This window comes from Rattus norvegicus, chromosome 15 (genome assembly GCF_036323735.1).
Source record: "Rattus norvegicus strain BN/NHsdMcwi chromosome 15, GRCr8, whole genome shotgun sequence".
Classification (NCBI taxonomy): domain Eukaryota; kingdom Metazoa; phylum Chordata; class Mammalia; order Rodentia; family Muridae; genus Rattus; species Rattus norvegicus.
In genome coordinates, this window is record NC_086033.1 from 27421973 (window position 1) to 27439709 (window position 17737).

General features: G+C 42.7%; 1 protein-coding gene across 6 annotated transcripts in view; it reads right to left on the reverse strand.

The window, feature by feature from the left end:
* Chd8 (chromodomain helicase DNA binding protein 8) overlaps positions 1–16987 on the reverse strand; it is a 59675-nt gene extending 42688 nt beyond the window's left edge. For 3 of the 6 annotated variants that reach the window (XM_063274617.1, XM_006251912.5, XM_006251908.5), the window contains exon 1: positions 16833–16986. The gene's annotated coding sequence lies outside the window, so the exon portion shown is untranslated. Of the gene's footprint in view, positions 1–2447; positions 3607–16832 lie in introns of those variants that run through there. The other 3 variants (XM_006251910.5, XM_006251909.5, XM_039093643.2) reach the window with 3 other exon arrangements.
* Between the last annotated feature and the right edge of the window lie 750 nt (positions 16988–17737).

The window sequence follows — 17737 nt, forward strand, 5'->3', positions numbered from 1 at the left end:
GTGTGTGAAATAAAGATGTTTAAGTGTAGGCTTAAGCATGAAGGTTAAGAGAGAAAGACAGTCACACTAGAAAGCACAGGTATGAGATTCCTTGAGACAATTTCTTTTTGTTTGTTTTTTGAGACAGGGGTTTCTCTATGTAGCCTTAACTGTCCTGGACTCTGTAGACATTTGCCACCACTGCTGGGCTTTAATTAAAAACAAAACAAAACAAAACAAAAACAAAAAAACAACCATGGTCTTTGTAGCACAGGGGAGCCACAAACTCACAATCAGCCACCTGCCTCAGTTTCCTGAGTGCTAAGATTCTAGGCATGAGCCCTTACCTGGCTTTCTAACCAAATTTGTGCTCTCTACTTGGTCAGTCTAGATTCAAGAACTCAAAAGTCTTGCCAGGTGTGGTAGCTTACCCTGCAACTGCAGAACTTTTGAGGCTGAGACAGGAGGACCTCTATGAGTTTGAGGACAAGGGTATATAACGAAAGTGTCTCAAAAACAACCCTAGCTCAAATCCTTGCAGCTACATAATCCCACAGGATAGTGTATTATTACATCTCAATTCCTTCAATTGCACCAAAGCAAAACCTAGCTCCCATCTCAAACTCCTCACACTTCTAACTTTATTCATTGCTCCCGATCTTTTATTACCTGTGTGTCATCCTGCCTGCAACAATATGTAACTTAGCTTACAAGCATATATATTTTATGAATTTTCTTTCTACAGTTCAAACACTGGTAAAATAAAAATGAATGGATGTTGTAGAGGTTTTAATGTAAAGCAACTAGTAGGTAATGAATGAAGTAACATCAGACTTTTCTCTTATTAAGAATGACAACAGTCCTAACCTACCACTGCCAAAGGAGAAGCACATGTATGTGCCCTAAAGGACAGTTAGGATTTAGTGGCTGTACTTAATAACTTCCCATAATCAAAATTAGTATACAGCCTGTATGACACAAACCCTGGGGATTGGAAGTGGAGAAGAAAAAGAACAAAAGTTCAGTTGAAATCCAAGGACACCTATCTATACACTTTAAATCAAACAGATACTGGCAGAACAGTATCTGTTGTCTTGGAGGTCCTTGTTCTACAGGCTTACCACCTTCCACACAGTTCTTTTATTTCTGGAGCCTCCATGTTCCAACTCTCTGGTCCTTGTGTTTTGCCTCAACCTTGCCTGTCTTATCACAACAGACTTTAAATTCTAGTCTAACATCCTCATTCTTTCCAGCAAAACAGTGACTGCAAATAGGGTAGAAGGCACATGCACTATGTGCACCGAGAAAGGGCTTATGGCACAGGAAGGTGTGGTCAAAAGCGTAGTTTTTAAGTGTATTTGCAGTTTTATATTTTGTGGTTTCAATTATTGGCAACACGAGTGTACAAAATTGTGATCTGTAAGATCTGTAAACAGGGAGCTGATGTAAGTAGAAAGAAAGACAGCTGCATGAAGAAAGTCACTAGTATCTCAGGGCTGGGGTAAGAGTTCTTACATTATCCCAAGAGGACGTTTATCATAGTTGATTGTTACAAAGAAAGAGAAGCACTATAAAAGAAATCATTTCAACATTTATATAAACTACAGATACAGATTCTCCATTGATAGACTTCTCTATCCTATCCATCCTTAGAAAATAATGAACAGATGTCACATTGAGCAATACTTTTTCCGTGGTATACAGGTTTAGAAAGCACTGTTCATGCCTACCTAACCTCTGTGCTCAGATTCAGAGGGGGAAAAGTATTTTACTTCAAAATATAAGCTTTGTTAATCATTTTCAGAAGGATGAGCTAGAGACAGACATAAACTCCAGCTATTAAAACACAGGACAGATAGGGGAAGCTTGACTTAAACAAGAAATACCTTGAAAATAAAATAACGACAGCAGAAAAAAAAATATGTAATAGCAGGGGAGCACTAAAAAACAAACAAACAAACAAACAAACTATAGCATTGAAACATTTGTGCAACTCAGAGAATCTCAAAACTTAAAGATAAATGAGCAAGAGACACCCAAGTGAATGAAATTATTAAGTTGAGGTCAAAGAATGATCAGGATGGAAAGACACAGAACACAAGAAATGGAGCTATTAACTTGGAGCCCTCAGGCTTCCTCAAATAAATGGAGATCTTGGGCCATTTTCTCTGCCTTCTCATTCTGTCAAATGAGTGGCAACTCTGTTTCTGTTTTCTAATAACTGAAGGAAAAGACACAACTAAATTAAGGGTGTAGATATTTGAGGGCAAATATGGCTGGTAACAGAGAGCACTTCGTTAAAAACAGGGAAAGCCAAATAGCCAACCATGAAACCTAAAAGCATGTATTTTCAAAGGGCAAGAGGGAAACTGTAGAAATTATGTTACTCAGAAGGGGAAAGGAAGTAGAATTGATGGAGAGGAAAACGCTACTGGAGGTGGGGGTGGCAAGGGGGCCGGGTACATTACCTGCTCTCACTGCCGGGGTTAGTGCCATTAAGGCCCATACGGCAGAGGCAGGCAGAGGCTCCGGCGGAAGACTTCGGGCAACTGGAGCCACCAAATGGAGTTGAAGTACATGCACTTGAGCGAGGGAGCTATCGGGGGCATCCTCCGAGGTGGGGATGGTCAAGACGAGAAGATACGAGGGGTGGGGGTGGGGGTGTGATGCCCAGGGAAGCAGCAAGGTTAGGGCGCAAGCTGCAGTCTGAGAGGCCGAGCAAGCCCTGAAGGTGAAAAAGCCCTGCACCTCACCCCGGTGGGAGGCAAAGGTGGCTTTACCTGCGGTGGCCGTGGGGCCGGTTCCCTTCTCGCTGTCTCTCCAGCACCAGTTCCCCTCCTTCTACGCAACCTAACTTGATGCGCTTGCCCGCCCCACACTCTCATTGGCTAAGACCCACTGCCACTCAACCAAAGGCGCAGAAACGCAAAACAGCGCAAGGGCGGGACTAGAAGCAGCTCCCTTCCCCCGCAGGTTAGGTTGAGAGTGCACAGAGAGGCCTATCCGGTTTCTAGGGCCAAGACCAAGCCTGCAGCTTGCCTGAAAACGAAGGTGCAGGAGAGCAATCCCAATGATTGATTCTTGACACCCACACCGCTCAAATATCCGAGTAGAACTCCAGGGAGGTGTTCTGCACCAGGCCAGCTCCGCCTCCCTCTAGAACCCCTGTCTTCCGGCGGCCCTGTCACTCCCTCCCACTCCCCAGCACAAGGTGCCCAGGCACTACTGGGGTGGGGTGGGGGAGGAACAGTTGGGGACTCAGACTTTCGCCTTTCCAAGATAAGACACTATGTGCTACAATCCAGGAAGCTGGCTTGCATGCCTGACACTTATGCTTCCATAAAGTTAGCTCAGGTGCCTCTAACAATTCTCTGGCTCGGTGCCCTCCCAAATACACACCCAGTCCTACTCCCATCCTCCTTTTCTCCAAACAGTCCATTTGACTTAGCTATCACCGCCCACTCCTGGTGTGGAGAAGCAGACTAGCACCATAGTGAGGGTATCGAAGCTTAAGTCTTCCAAAGTAAAAAAAACAGCTGCTTCACTCAGGACCACTGTTTACTCTGAAAGAACACGGGAATCTTATTTTTCTGTACTTTGGGCTCAGAACCAGAAAAAAAAAAAAAAAAAAAGGACCAACTTGAACTTAGACCCGCTACTTTTAAAGATCCCAGTGTTAACTACCACTAAATAGGAACTCTCAGACTGTAGTAGTGTTAAGACTTCCTATTCACTTTGGCTCTGAAACCTCCTTCGTACTTAGCATCCAATTAACTGCCAAGTCCTACTGACACTACTGCAATGTACTAGGACAGACTTCAGGGCCCGCAATGCGCTATATAAGTCAACCACTTTGAATAGACGAGAAAACCGAGCCATGGAAGGATCCGACTAAGGAACTAAGCAGCAAAGTTGTGGCTTCTAACTCTGCTGCCTACTCTTTTTATTGAGTTCCTTACGTAGAAGTCTCAAAGTTGATCTTTCTTCCTTCTAATCCATCCTGTCACTGCATTAATTCCCTAGTTCACAATTTGACCAAATGAACTTCATGCTTAAGAACTTGTAAAGATCTCTCTCTCTCTCTCTCTCTCTCTCTCTCTCTCTCTCTCTCTCCCTCCCTCCCTCCCTCCCTCCCTCCCTCCCTCCCTCTCTACCTCTCTTCCTCTCTTCCTCTCCTGGCTTGACATGATTAAAAAAAAAAAAAGAAAGAACTTGTAAAGAGGGCCTGTTATTCCTGTAGCTGTCTGAGGCAAGTCTACACTCAGGATGCTAAGTGAAAACAAAGCAAAATGTAATAGCACACCTTGTCTTCTTTGTCCTAGCTTCCACGGTTATTTGATATATACATTTACATGCTAGTCAAAATGTGAAGTTGCAATATCTTTATTTTTTCTCTTTCAGATCTAGTCAATACTGCTGTATTTAAATTGTATACCACCCTTCATTTCCTGCATCAAAATCTTATGTCCTGAGATCTCCATCTCTTCTTTCATTACCTCAACTCTTGTTGTCTGAATCAAGGCCTCACAGTACACAGTCCAGATTGCCTTGGAACTCACTATTGCATCTCAAGATTGCCACAAACTTCTCCTGCCTCAGCCTCCCTAGTGCTGAGATAATAGCCATAATTTCAGAACTACTGTGCCCAGTTATCTAAACATTTACTGAGTAGACAGTATACTACTAAGTAATAGTATTCCCAAAAATAAATAATCCCTGCCCATCAGCACGATGCTATATGCCTGTAATTCTAGCTCGTGAGAGGGAGGCAGCAACAAGGCTAGCTTGAGTTAAATGTGATCTTGTTTTGCTGTTTTTTTGTTTTTTAAAAAAACCAAATACAAACAAAAAACAAGACAGAGAGGAGAGGAGAAAGATGAAAGAAAAAGATATAATCCCTGTTCCTGTTAGATTCGTGTATATGTTGAAGAAGGTAAACAGTAAGCACCATAAGAAAAATACCAAGTGGGCAGTATAAACAGTTATAACACAAGACGGTGATATAACAGCAGAGGTCACTGCAGGGACGTGAGAAGGGAATTAATTGAAGAGAACAAGATCAGGAAGTAGTTTCTTAAATTGTAAGAGATAGGTTAAAGTGGACCATATGAAAGGAATACTCAAGCAGCAGAGATGGTGGGAGGGAAGGCGAAACAAAAGCATGAAAATGAAAGGCAGTGTGTGTCAGTCACATGGTTCTGTGGTTCAGTCCTGCCACAGTATTAATCACAGAAGACTGAACAGAGATAAAGTCGGAGGCTAGTAAGGGCCAGACATTATAGAGTATTTTCTTCCAGGTTAATAGGAAGCCACAGAGACAAACGAATGACACAACAGAACTAAGTTTAGTTTTCTAACTCTGGCTTTGTGGAATGGAAGAACAGAAGACATGGGGCCAGTCAGGAGGCTGCTATGGAGTCCAGAAAAGAGGCAGACACTGGAGATGGACTCCTTTGTTATTTTCTGTGAGATAACGGAGCATGAGACCTTGGACGGAAAGCTCCGCCCACAGAGCCTGACTGATGAGCGTTATGACTCTGGTCTCTGTGGGCATACCTCCCTTGCTTTCAGATCACCTTTAAACCTTCTTAATTTTGAGACCCCACCTGATAACCTTCCAATAAATTTCTCCTCTGAATACTACCTAACAAGATGACTAAGGTGTGAACTATAGCAATGTGATTCAAAATGTTATGGGAGGGAGAAACAGAACCCAGAGCAGAAATACTGACATAAAATTAGTAGGACATGGAATTTAGCCATACTAAATGAGTTGTTTATATAGCATGTTAAATTGTGATATTCAACGGCTGCAGAAAAGTCCAGTTTGGTGACAGATTTAGAGTTGTCCTAACTCTCTAAATGGTAGGTGTAAGAAGATTATCTAAGAAATGTGAGCAGTAGACCAAAGTATAAGAAAAACTGTTCTAAGCTGGGCATGGTGGTACACACCTTTAATCCCAACACTGAGGAGGAGAGGCAGGCGGGCAGTTCTCTGAGTTGGAGGCCAGCCTGGTCTACATAGGGATTTCCAAGGCAGCCAGGGCTACACAGAGAAACCCTATCTTGAAAAATGAAGCCAACAAACAGAAAAGAAAAAAGAAAAAAAAATTGCTCTATTATCATTGAAGGGAGATTAGAAAACGTGTTTATGAGGAACTGGAGAAACCAGGATTTCACTAGACAGCCTGGGACTCCGAGATCCACTTGCCTAGCTTTGGGAGGTAAAACAGCACATTAGGGCGCCATACCTGGCCTCCCTAGGTCCGTTTTAAACACAGTAGCTACTATGAGGAATATATATCCGAACTGGAGAAATTCATATGTTTCAAAAGTTATACATGTAGAGTTGTATGTGAATAATCCATATGTTTAAGTGCAGACAACTAAATACTATGCAGACTAAACAACACTCAGCTGGAGGCCAAAGCAGTCTGAAATAGAAGGCCAGAGCTAATAAAAAGAAGACATTTGCCCAATATCCCACAGTAGTAAAAAACAGTGTCAGATTCAAATTTAGGCAATGTTAACTGCAACCGCCCTAATATACTGTGTCCTACATATATGCCCTACTATAACTTCTCTCAGCCAGGCACAATGGTTTATGGCTATAATCCCAGCACTCAGGAGGCAGACAGCCTGGGCCACAAGTAGGATTACAAGAAAAACCCAACTCAAAAAACAAGAGCAACTTAATAATCAATAGCGTCTCTGTTAATAGCCAATACTTCTTCCTTTTAAGTGGAGACAGGATAACCAATTACATAGTTTTTGCAAACCAGTTGCTCTACTGCTGAGCTACATCGCCAAGGGCTGTTTTTGATGTTTTTCCCTCCCCCATTAGAATGCAAGTTCTTCAACTGGAAAGAGTATTTATAACCTGTCATGGTGGTAATAGGTGTTTTGGTGGTAATGGGCATTCAATGTACTTGGGTGAAGAACGTATTAAACTTCCAGCCAAAGGTGTGAGGGGGCAATGTCCCCTTACTGAACGACAACAAATGAGTAAGGACATGCTTCCCTCCAGAAACATTCAGAAAAGGCATCATAAAAGTATCTTCACTTTTTAGGACTAGTAGCAGACACTGCTTTACATAGAGCAAAAGAAGACACAGGGCTCGAGAGATGGCTCAGGAGCACTGGCTGCATGTCAATCCCCAGTATACAGATGAAGGCTCACGACTGTCTGTAGCTCCAGTTTCAAGGGGTCCAACGCTCTTTTTCTGGCCTCCACAGTTAAACAAGCAAAGTGATGCAGGCAAAACGCACACACATAAAATGAAAACCAAAGGACTTTGTGCGATAACGGCTACTGGAAGTAAGGAAGCCGCGGTGATCTCTTTTAGGTCCAGAATGGTGACAGTGGTAACAATCGAATGAGGCAAAGAGTGAATGTCAACAGTATAGACCCCACAGGGCTTCAAACTCCTGGAACACATGTACGGAAGCAGAGAACTGTCTCCACGAGGTTGTCCTCTGACCTCCACGCACATCAGAAACATGCACACACACATATACACATGATATAAACACCCACATAATCATGACGATGATGAAGTAAAGAAACTGATGCTGAGTTCCAGGGGAGAAATCTAGCTTGATCGACATAGTTACTACCATGTACATACAACGTAAATAATGACAGACACTGCGTAAGCGCCGTGGTCTCTACCTTCATGAAACCCGGCTTTCCCTATTTTAAATAAGCCATTTTTCTTACATGTGTTCGGCCTGGGAGAGAATGTGAATGTTTACTTAATTGAATCACATGCTATAAAACTGGAGCATTTCAAAGTAATCCTACACGGCAAAAGATAATATGAAATGTTTGGCACATAGTGCGCAAACAGAGAGGAATTCATTCCTTAGCCAATATTTTAAAATAGCACCACTGGAAGTTTGTATCATACAAAATTTTAATCCCAGCACTCAGGAGGCAGAGGCAGGTAGATCTCTTGAGTTCTAGGCCAGCCTGGTTGAGAGTTCCAGGTCAGCCAGGGCTACCAAGAAACCCTGTCTCAAAAGCCAAACTAACAAATAATAACAACCACAACTCATGAGAGACTTAGCAGAGCTGATCTGCTAAGCAGAATGATGGGAAACCAAAACATACAAACAGGCTTTGAAGCTGGAGAAGCAGGGTGAAGGGACCCTGGTACTAATATGCAGAAAGGGCACCAGTGAGGAACTCAATGCATCATTTTTAGATCTCCAGGAATATCTCAGCGTCTATTCTGTAGCTATTCCATTTACTTCACAAAACCTCTTTTGTGGTAAACTATAATTCCTCAGTTTATTAGGCTGTCCCTTGTAGATCTCGGGCCCATCTCCAGCAGACTGAGCCTCTGTCAGTGTTCAGGAGAGAAGTGAAAGGGAACCGCCAAACCTGTACAGACTGCTTAAATGCCTCATTAAAAGAAAGTTCCAGGCTGGAGAGATGGCTCAGCGGTTAAGAGAGCTGGCTCCTCTTCCAGAGGTCCTGAGTTCAATTCCTAGCAACCACATGGTAGCTCACAACCATCTGTAATGGGATCTGATGCCCTCTTCTGGTGTGTCTTAAGACAGCTAGTGTACTCATATACATAAAATAAATAATAAATCTTTGAAAATCTCAGCATCCATAGGAAATGGCTCACAATCACTCATAACTCCATCTCCAAAAGGCTGTGACACCCTGACCTCCGTGGGCACCTGCACTCTGTGTCCATACCTACATACAGACACAGACACACAAGTTAAAATAAATCTTTACAGAAAGAAAAAAAAATAGTATAGAAGAGAAACAAGTCCAGGGACTAAGCCACTACCTAAAGACTATACATGGACTGACCCTGGACTCTGACCTCATAGGTAGCAATGAATATCCTAGTAAGAGCACCAGTGGAAGGGGAAGCCCTGGGTCCTGCTAAGACTGAACCCCCAGTGAACTAGATTGTTGGGGGGAGGGCGGCAAGGGGGGGAGGATGGGGAGGGGAACACCCATAAAGAAGAGGAGGGGGGAGGGGGATGTTTGCCTGGAAACCGGGAAAGGGAATAACACTCGAAATGTATATAAGAAATACTCAAGTTAATAAAAAAAATAAAAAAAAAAAAAAAAAGAAGAGAAACAAGGAAGAATAAAACACCGAAATTCTGTCTCCTGGATTTTGTTAGTCCCTAGTTTAAAAAAATCCCTAGCTACACCAGGCTTGGTGTCACACTCCTTAAATCCTAACACTTGGGGCTGGAGAGATGGCTTAGCAGTTAAAGAGCACTGACTGCTCATCCAGAGGTCCTGAGTTCAAATTCCAGCAACCACATGGTGGCTCACAACCATCTGTAATGAGATCTGATACCTTCTTCTGGTGTGTCTGAAGATAGAGACAGTGTACTCACATACATAAAATAAATAAATCTTTTAAAAAAGAAAGAAAGAAAGAAACCTAACACTTAGGAGGCAGAGGCTGTCTCAGATCTCTGTGAGTTCAAGGACAGCCTGGTCTACACAGTAAGTTCCAGGACAGCTAGGATATGAAGTAACCCTGTCTCCAAACGTCCTACTTCCCTATAAAACAATAACAAAAACAAAACACTGACAAAAGGAAAACAGAAAATTCATAAATAAATGATCTAGTTCACGGAGACAGCAGTGGCCTAGCACATGGAAGGCTGTGGGTCCCACACCTATATAGCACCACACAAAAAGTAAAAATAAATCAGAAAAAGCTTCTCATTCATACCCTTCACTTAGGCAAACCCCACATTCCCCCACCCCAACCCCCCAAATTTTGTTATCTGAACTCTAAATGAGTAACTAAGCTACAAAAAACACTAATTTCTCAAAGAACCAACCAAAAAGCAATTCTATCTCTAATGGAACAATATATTTACAAATACTTACATCCCAGGGGAAAAAAAATCCTCAAAGATGTCTGCACTGCATTCTCAAAATATACAGCGGAATTAAAAGGAGAGAGACAATTCCAAAACAAAAAACAAACAAACAAACAAAAAAAAACCAAACCACCACCACCACCACCACCACCACCAACAACAACAACAACAAAAATACCCTGAAGATTCACTACTGTTCAATAGCCTGAGTCTCCTCACAAATGAATTTATGACTTCGCTCACATGGGCTGGAAGGACAGCTCGGAGGTTATTAACACTGGTTGCTCTCACAAAGGACCTAGTTTGGTTCCCAGTACACGCAAGGCAACTCGCAGCCACCTACAATCTAGTCTAGTTCTCGGGGATTCAACACCTTCTTTTGGCTGCCTGGAGCATCAGGCATACATGTGCTTACATACATATATGCAGGCAACATTCATATACATAATTATTTGTTTTGGCTCTGGTTTTTCAAGACAGGGTTGTGTAGCGCTCCCTGGCTGTCTTGGAACTCACCAGGTAGACAAGGTTGGCCTCAAAACTCAAAGATCCTCCTGTCTCTGCCTTCTGAGTGCCAGGATTAAAGACATGCACCACCACCGCACAGCTACATAATATTTTTTAAATTCAGTTACTATGGCTAAGGGTGCAGTTCAGTAGTAGAGCAAGAGCATGAGTTCAGCCTCTGAGTACACCAAAAATAAAAGGAATTTACTTACTATATAACTGCTCTCACAATGTTATTGACCTAATATCATAGGTTATAAACTGAGTAAGCATGGTGGCTTTCCCAGCTATCAGGAAGATGAGGCAGGAAGACTGCTAAAAATTCCAAGACGGGGCAGGAAAGATGGCTCTGTGGTTAATGGCACTTGCTGCTCTTGCAGAAGGCCTGGATTTGATTCCTAGTACCCACATTGAACAGCTCACAATTAGTAGTAACTCTAGTTCCAGGGAATCTGATGCATTCTTTTGGCCTTCCACAGGCACCAACATGCAAGTAATATATATATATATATATATATATATATATATATATATATATATATATATATATATATATATTACACACACACACACTCTCTCTCTCTCTCTAAGGCACAGAAAAACACAATACAATAAATAAATCTTAAAAACAAAACAAAGGGGTTGGGGATTTAGCTCAGCAGTAGAGCGCTTGCCTAGCAAGCGCAAGGCCCTGGGTTCGGTCCCCAGCTCCAAAAAAAAGAAAAAAACCAAAAACAACAAAACAAACCAAACAAACAAAACAAGCCAGTCTAGGTTATTTAGTGGTTCCAGACCAACATGGGTAACACAGTGAGATTCTGCCAAAAAAAAAAAAGGGTTGTGTTTGTGCTGGAGATGGGTGTTTGTATGGTAATAGCTCAGTGGTTAAAAACACTTGCAGCACAATCAAGAGGACCACAGTTCAAATCCGGCATCCACCTAACAAGGCAGGCCTCCTGCAAAGGTCTGTGATTCTAGCGCCCTCTTCTGGACTTTGTAAGTGTACAGCAGGGATATATGTGCATATACAAATACAGACAAACACATACGCATACAGAGGTAAATAAATCTTAAAAAAAAAAAAAAAAGTGCCCAGCATGTGGTACATGCTTTCGATCCCAGCACTTGGGAGATAGAGGGCAGGTAGAACTCTCTGTGAGTTCAAGGTCAGCCTGGTCTACGTAATGAGTTAAAGGCAGAGCTATGTGAAAGACTGTCTCAAACACACAAATAATAAAATAAAATAACATTTAAAACCTTAATGTTCTTTTAAAAAAAGTTATAGACTCTCACAACAAAAAGGTTATTATGGAATCATTGTACTAGACTGTTGGGGAATTAAAAAGTTTATCACTGACACATTTTAGGTGCTGATATATGGGGAAGGATACAATTCTAGAAATTATTTCTAAGTAATTTCAGTACAATGCTACTGAACTATCATTTCCCAATGAAGTTATATATTACAAGTTTCTCTGGAGATAGGCAGAAGAAATAAAATCAGGTATATTTCACTCTTTCAACAATAAAGAGAACTTATTAGTAATTATGTATACTAATAAATAATTATTTTTGGACATCTTTTCAAATAAACTAGTTGGATCATATACTGATAACCTGAACTTGAAGAGGGTAGAATTCTGTCTAAGTTCCCCAAAGTATTCCACTTGCTAAGAATGTACCCTGGGATCTCCTCCTGGGGAGAATGTGAAGCGATTGTCTATGCCAGTTCACTGCAGTCTATGACATCTATGCTATCTATGTTTTCTGGATGTTTTTGGTGGTGATATAGACTCCACTCGTGGCCTTTAGGCAAGTGTTACATTAGGCAAGTGTTACACACAGCCCCTCCTACTGGACCTTTGATAACTGGATAAAATAATGGATATTACTGGACAGAATTTAAGTGTTTCTGTATTTAAAGACTTGCTACAATCTGAAGGCTAAATATAAGATACTTTAGGTTGAACATTTTGCTTCATGTGACATTAAATAACTCAGGGATCCTGCTGAATGACAGGAAATAATGTTCAATTAAAAAGAAAAAGGGGGGGGGCTGGGGATTTAGCTCAGTGGTAGAGCGCTTACCTAGGAAGCGCAAGGCCCTGGGTTCGGTCCCCAGCTCCGGAAAAAAGAAAAAAGAAAAAGAAAAAAGAAAAGGAAGAGGGTGGGTATAGTGGTACAGACTTGTTTTGCTGATATTTAGGGACATTCAGGAAGATTAGGAATTCAAAGCCAGTCTCAGAATTATATAGCAGAATTCAATGCCACCCTAACCTATATTATTTTTTTGTCTCAAAACAAAAAACAAACAACAAAAAAACCAAAATGCCCCCAGAAAGTCAAGCTCCTGCTGTCCTTGATGAAGGGCTATAGGCAATTAATGTCTGCTAAAAGAGGTAGAATCAAGACTGTCTAAAGACAAGTCTCAGAGGTTAGCCATCGGCAGAAAGTCAGTCCTGAGTCCATATAACACAAGCAAGGCTGAATGGACTCAGTAGGTTTATACACACACACACACACACTCACACACCACACTCACACTCACAAACACTCACACACACACTCACAAACACTCACACACACATACACACACTACACTCACACTCACACTCACACACACACTCACAAACACACACACACTCACACTCACTCACACACACACGTAATAATTAAAGAGAAGGTCAATAGTGTGAGGGAGCCGAAGGAAGGAATGGGAGGTACTGGGAGAGAGGAAGGATGGAAATTATATAAATACAGAGCATAAGTATGAAATTATAAAAAAATTAAAAGAGAGGAAAATTACCTACAGAACTGCTCAGAACAGCCTAATAAGAAACTTCCGGCACTAACATGCTCTACAGCTTAAACTGTAAACATCTGTAACTCTGCAGAGGTAGACATATTGCACAAAAACACAAAATTTTAGTTTTGGGTTTTTGGGGCTTCTTAGGTATTATCGGAATTTAACTTTTTTTTTAAAAAGATTTATTTATTTTATGTATGTGAGTACACTGTTGCCTTCTTCAGACACACCAGATGAGGTCATCGGATATCATTGCAGATGGTTGTGAGCCACCATGTGGTTGCTGGGATTTGAACTCAGGACCTAGGGAAGAGCAGTCAGTGCTTCTAACCACTGAGCCATCTCTCCAGCCCGGAATTTAACTTTGTATATGACCAGCACCCACTCTACCAAGTTATATCCCTCACCTCTTACAATGAAAAACTTAAAATGTAGAGCAAGAAAACACAAGAGCTAAATTAGGTTTCATAAATACCCATAAAACAAAATTCGAGGTTAAAAGGGAAGAGGTTATCTAGGACCATGTCTGGAATGCAGTACAGAGTTGGATAAAGTCTTTAGGCCATAGGAAATAACTGCTGTCTCTTACATAAAAATACAACGGCCACTTAGGGATTAGACTGAAGCACACGACTGGTATATTATGATAAAAAGTGAACAAAACCCTAAGAGGAAGACCGTGGATGCTGCAGAAATCACTGGAGAGGGAACAAAACATAACCGAGTGACACAGGAAACATGAGCACCTACCCGTGAATCAAACGCCAAGGAAAGACAGCAAGCACTACAGTGGCCACAGAAGAACGGGGGGGGGGGGGGGGGGGGGGTCATTCAAAGACCTGAGAGACCATAGGCAAGCAGAGTAAATGGTGACTTCTAAGGGAGAGCCCAAGGCCTCAGGGAAAAGGTTTTTGTCTTTTTTTTTTTCCTCCCAAGTATTACGCTGAATTTCAGCCCAGAAGATAGAAGATTTCAGGGCTATGGATAAATAATTTCACAAAGCCATTTAACATTCACCTTAATGTGGTAGTTCTTCCATGGATAAAAGCATTAAAGCTTATTCTTTCAAGGTTTTTTTGTTTTGTTTTTTTCCGGAGCTGAGGACCAAACCCAGGGCCTTATGCTTACTAGGCAAGCACTCTACCACTGAGCTAAATCCCCAACCCCTAAGCTTATTCTTTCAATAACGGGAAGCCTCAAGTTAACCCTCAGTCCCAGTATTGCTTAAGCAAATTCTCTTTTCAAAGCTGACATATATAAAGGTTTCCCTTAAAGAATCCCCTCTCGGGGTTGGGGATTTAGCTCAGTGGTAGAGCGCTTGCCTAGGAAGCGCAAGGCCCTGGGTTCGGTCCCCAGCTCTGAAAAAAAAGAACCAAAAAAAAAAAAAAAAATCCCCTCTCTACCCTCTATTACCTAACAGACACAACTCCTTCACACAAAATGTCATTTTTCACAGAAAATTCTGCCCCAGTGGGTATCATGTCCCATCATCCAGAAGTATTACAGAAAAGGTTGTCCTATGAAATACTAGATGTACGTTTCCTGGTAATACAAAACCAGTTCAGCAGATATATTCTCCATCTACTTCTAAAAGGATTTGGGCAGTCTGAGAATTAAAAAAAAAAAAAAAAGGAAAAAGAAAAAAGAAAAAGAAAAAAATCCAGGAGCCAAACACTGAGCTATGCTGGGACCCATACATCCCTCCACCAAATCCTTTATTCTTGCTCTTCTGTGGTTTCAGCTTTAAATCTTCTGTGAGCCTATCTTTTTCTCTTTCTCTTTTGTTTGGTGAGGGGAGAGTTCAGAGGACTGAACACAATTCATTCATATTCATATTTTCTCTCTCTCTCTCTCTCTCTGTCTCTCTCTCTCCCTCTCCCTCTCCCTCTCCCTCTCCCTCTCTCTCCACTAACCAGTATCCTTTGCCTTGTCTGGTAGAGTCTTTGTCACACCACTATTTCTTGCAACAGCTTTTAAGTGGAATTATGCTATATTTATTATAATCTTTATCTTAATGGCTGGAATAACTCTAAAAGAGTTCAAGTAATGTTTTCCATTTTCAAGATTTTGGTAGTAGTGAATTTATATAATCCAAGAACTTGGGAGGTAGAGACACAAGACTTCAAAGTCAATCTCCATGAAGGGTGAGTTGGAGACCGACCTGGACTTTGAGAGATGAGAGACGGTCTCAAAAAAAAAAAAAAAAATGAAAGAAAGAAAATCGATCAAGAAAGAAAGAAAGGAAGGAAGGAAGGAAGGAAGGAAGGAAGGAAGAAAACCGATCAGGGGTTGTCGTTGGATCCCTCATCTCAGAGTCGTCCCCCGCTGGGAATGGCCAGCATTGCTAAAGGATATGTCACCCAAGGAAAAACAAGTTAACAAAAAGAAGTTACCCACTTCCTGCTCTAAGAAATTGACTACAACTTATTGTGGAACCTGCTGGGTGACCAGAAAAAGATATTTCTAGGCAGAAGGCACACTCTAATTAAGAAGACAATACCCCAGCAGTGGCCGGAGGTGCATGCCTTTAATCCGGGCAGAGGCAGGAAGATCTCTGGGAGTTAGAGGCCAGCCTGGTCTACAAAAGGAAAGCCAAAACAACAGCAACAACAAAAGGGAAACCAGTCAAATTGCAAGTCCACTATCTAGAATCTGATGTGCTCCAAAAACGACCTCAACTGGCACTAAGCCAGTATGAGAATCTCTGAGTTCACAAACTCAGAACAGAGATCCCGTGGGCATCAATGTGATTGATGGCAGAATGCTGCAAAATTGATAAAGCAACTTGCTCACTTGTGTCTAAGATATCTCACCTGTCTAGCCTTTGAAAGAAAATTACGTAGTGTTTACCAGCCGACTTCTGCCTCACTTTGCTCACTCACTGCAAAACTACATACCTCTTCTGGGACGCCTTTAACGACGTCAGGACTGCCCCTTAAAGAGGCGCTGCTGCGTATGCACAGCTGCAGCAATGGCAGGCATATTTTTTTGAGACATCAGAAACAGGTAAATTAAAAACAAAACAAAAACACAATTTTAAATAATATTCGCCAAGAGTCGGTCCTCTCCTAGTGAAGAGTTTACATAATGTGTCAGAAAACCAAAGAGCTCTGCAGACCTGTCAAGGAAGACACAAGACTTGAGCAGTTTCCCCATCACCTCTACTTTGCAACAGCCCCACAGAAACGAGGTACATAATAAATCCGCACACGTTCACCCCAGGCTACCCTACCCACGTTTACTAAAACATTAAAGATGGGAGAGGGGTTAAAATCCAGCCAAACAAAATAAAACCCTGGCCTCACACTTCGGACTCCAACGTATGGAGTAACCTAACCGAGCAGGGGAGTTTTTCTTCTTGTGAAGGAGGAAGGAGAACAAGGCAACTGCCTGGAATGTGCGCCTCGCCCAGCGGTGCAATGACAAGCTCCGAAACTCCACGCTGGCCCCAGCAGCTCCCTCGCGGCCCGTCCCAGCACGGCCCCGCGGCCCGTACAGTCCCCAGCGCCTGCCTCTCACAAAGAGAGTGGTTCAGCCCCGAGCATCCCGCACCTGATCACTCAGAACTGCACCCGCATGGGTGCGAGCGAGGACCTCGTTACCCCACCCACTACCCGCCCAGTATCCGACGAGGCTTGGTGGAGCCGCGCGTGTGCCGCAGGCTTACCTGAGCCAGTCCTGCAGCTTCCTTCCCCGGGCAAGAGTTGCAACCCACCGTCCGGGAGAACAAGGCGCCTTCCGGCGGAGCACGGCCAACCCTCGCCGCAAGCAAGCTTGCTAGTCCTCCATGCTCCTGGGCCCGCCCACCGCCCTCCACCCACCAATGGTACGGCCGGAACCGGGCGCCATCCAGGAAGTCTCAGAAGGGTGGGCGGGCCTGAGGCTGGGAAGGGTACGTAGGCAACCGCAGATATGCCTGATTGGAAATAGGAACCGGCGGCGGAATGGCAGGACCCGCCTCTGACCCCCACCACTGGGGGCGCTCCAAACCAGGACAGCACCTGCTACCTGTCTCGGGAGGCCATCTTGGGTCGACTGGCTCGGTGATCTCTCACGATTACTTATAGGGATGTGAAGCCCTTTTTGGAGTTCTGTTGGTCCGTTTTGGCCCAGCCCCTACATGCCCTCCTCTCATGTACTCAGGATACCTGTCAATCAGGGACAGGAACTCAGGAAAAATGTTGAACGTTCCTGGAAACAAGCCCCACTACCCTCTTAAATGTAGGAATGATGCTGGTTTATCAAGGAAGCCAACAGTTATTCGAATGGCACTTGCTAGGGTGATGCTTTACACTCAGGATTATCAACACATAAACGACACAGGTTATATAGCCATTCCACTTGCTTGTCTATGCACGTTACAGATTTTTCAGTATTAGTTTTTTTGAGACAGGGTCTCGATATATCGCCAAGGTTGGCTTTACTATGATATTTAAGGCATGAGCTACCACGCCCTAGCCCGGTGTTCTGATTTTAGCAACCCAAAATACTGAGTCATTTAGTAATAACAAGAGTGGGGAATTTTACTTAAAGAGCAAAGGACCTTAAATTCACTAATAGTTCCAAACTACT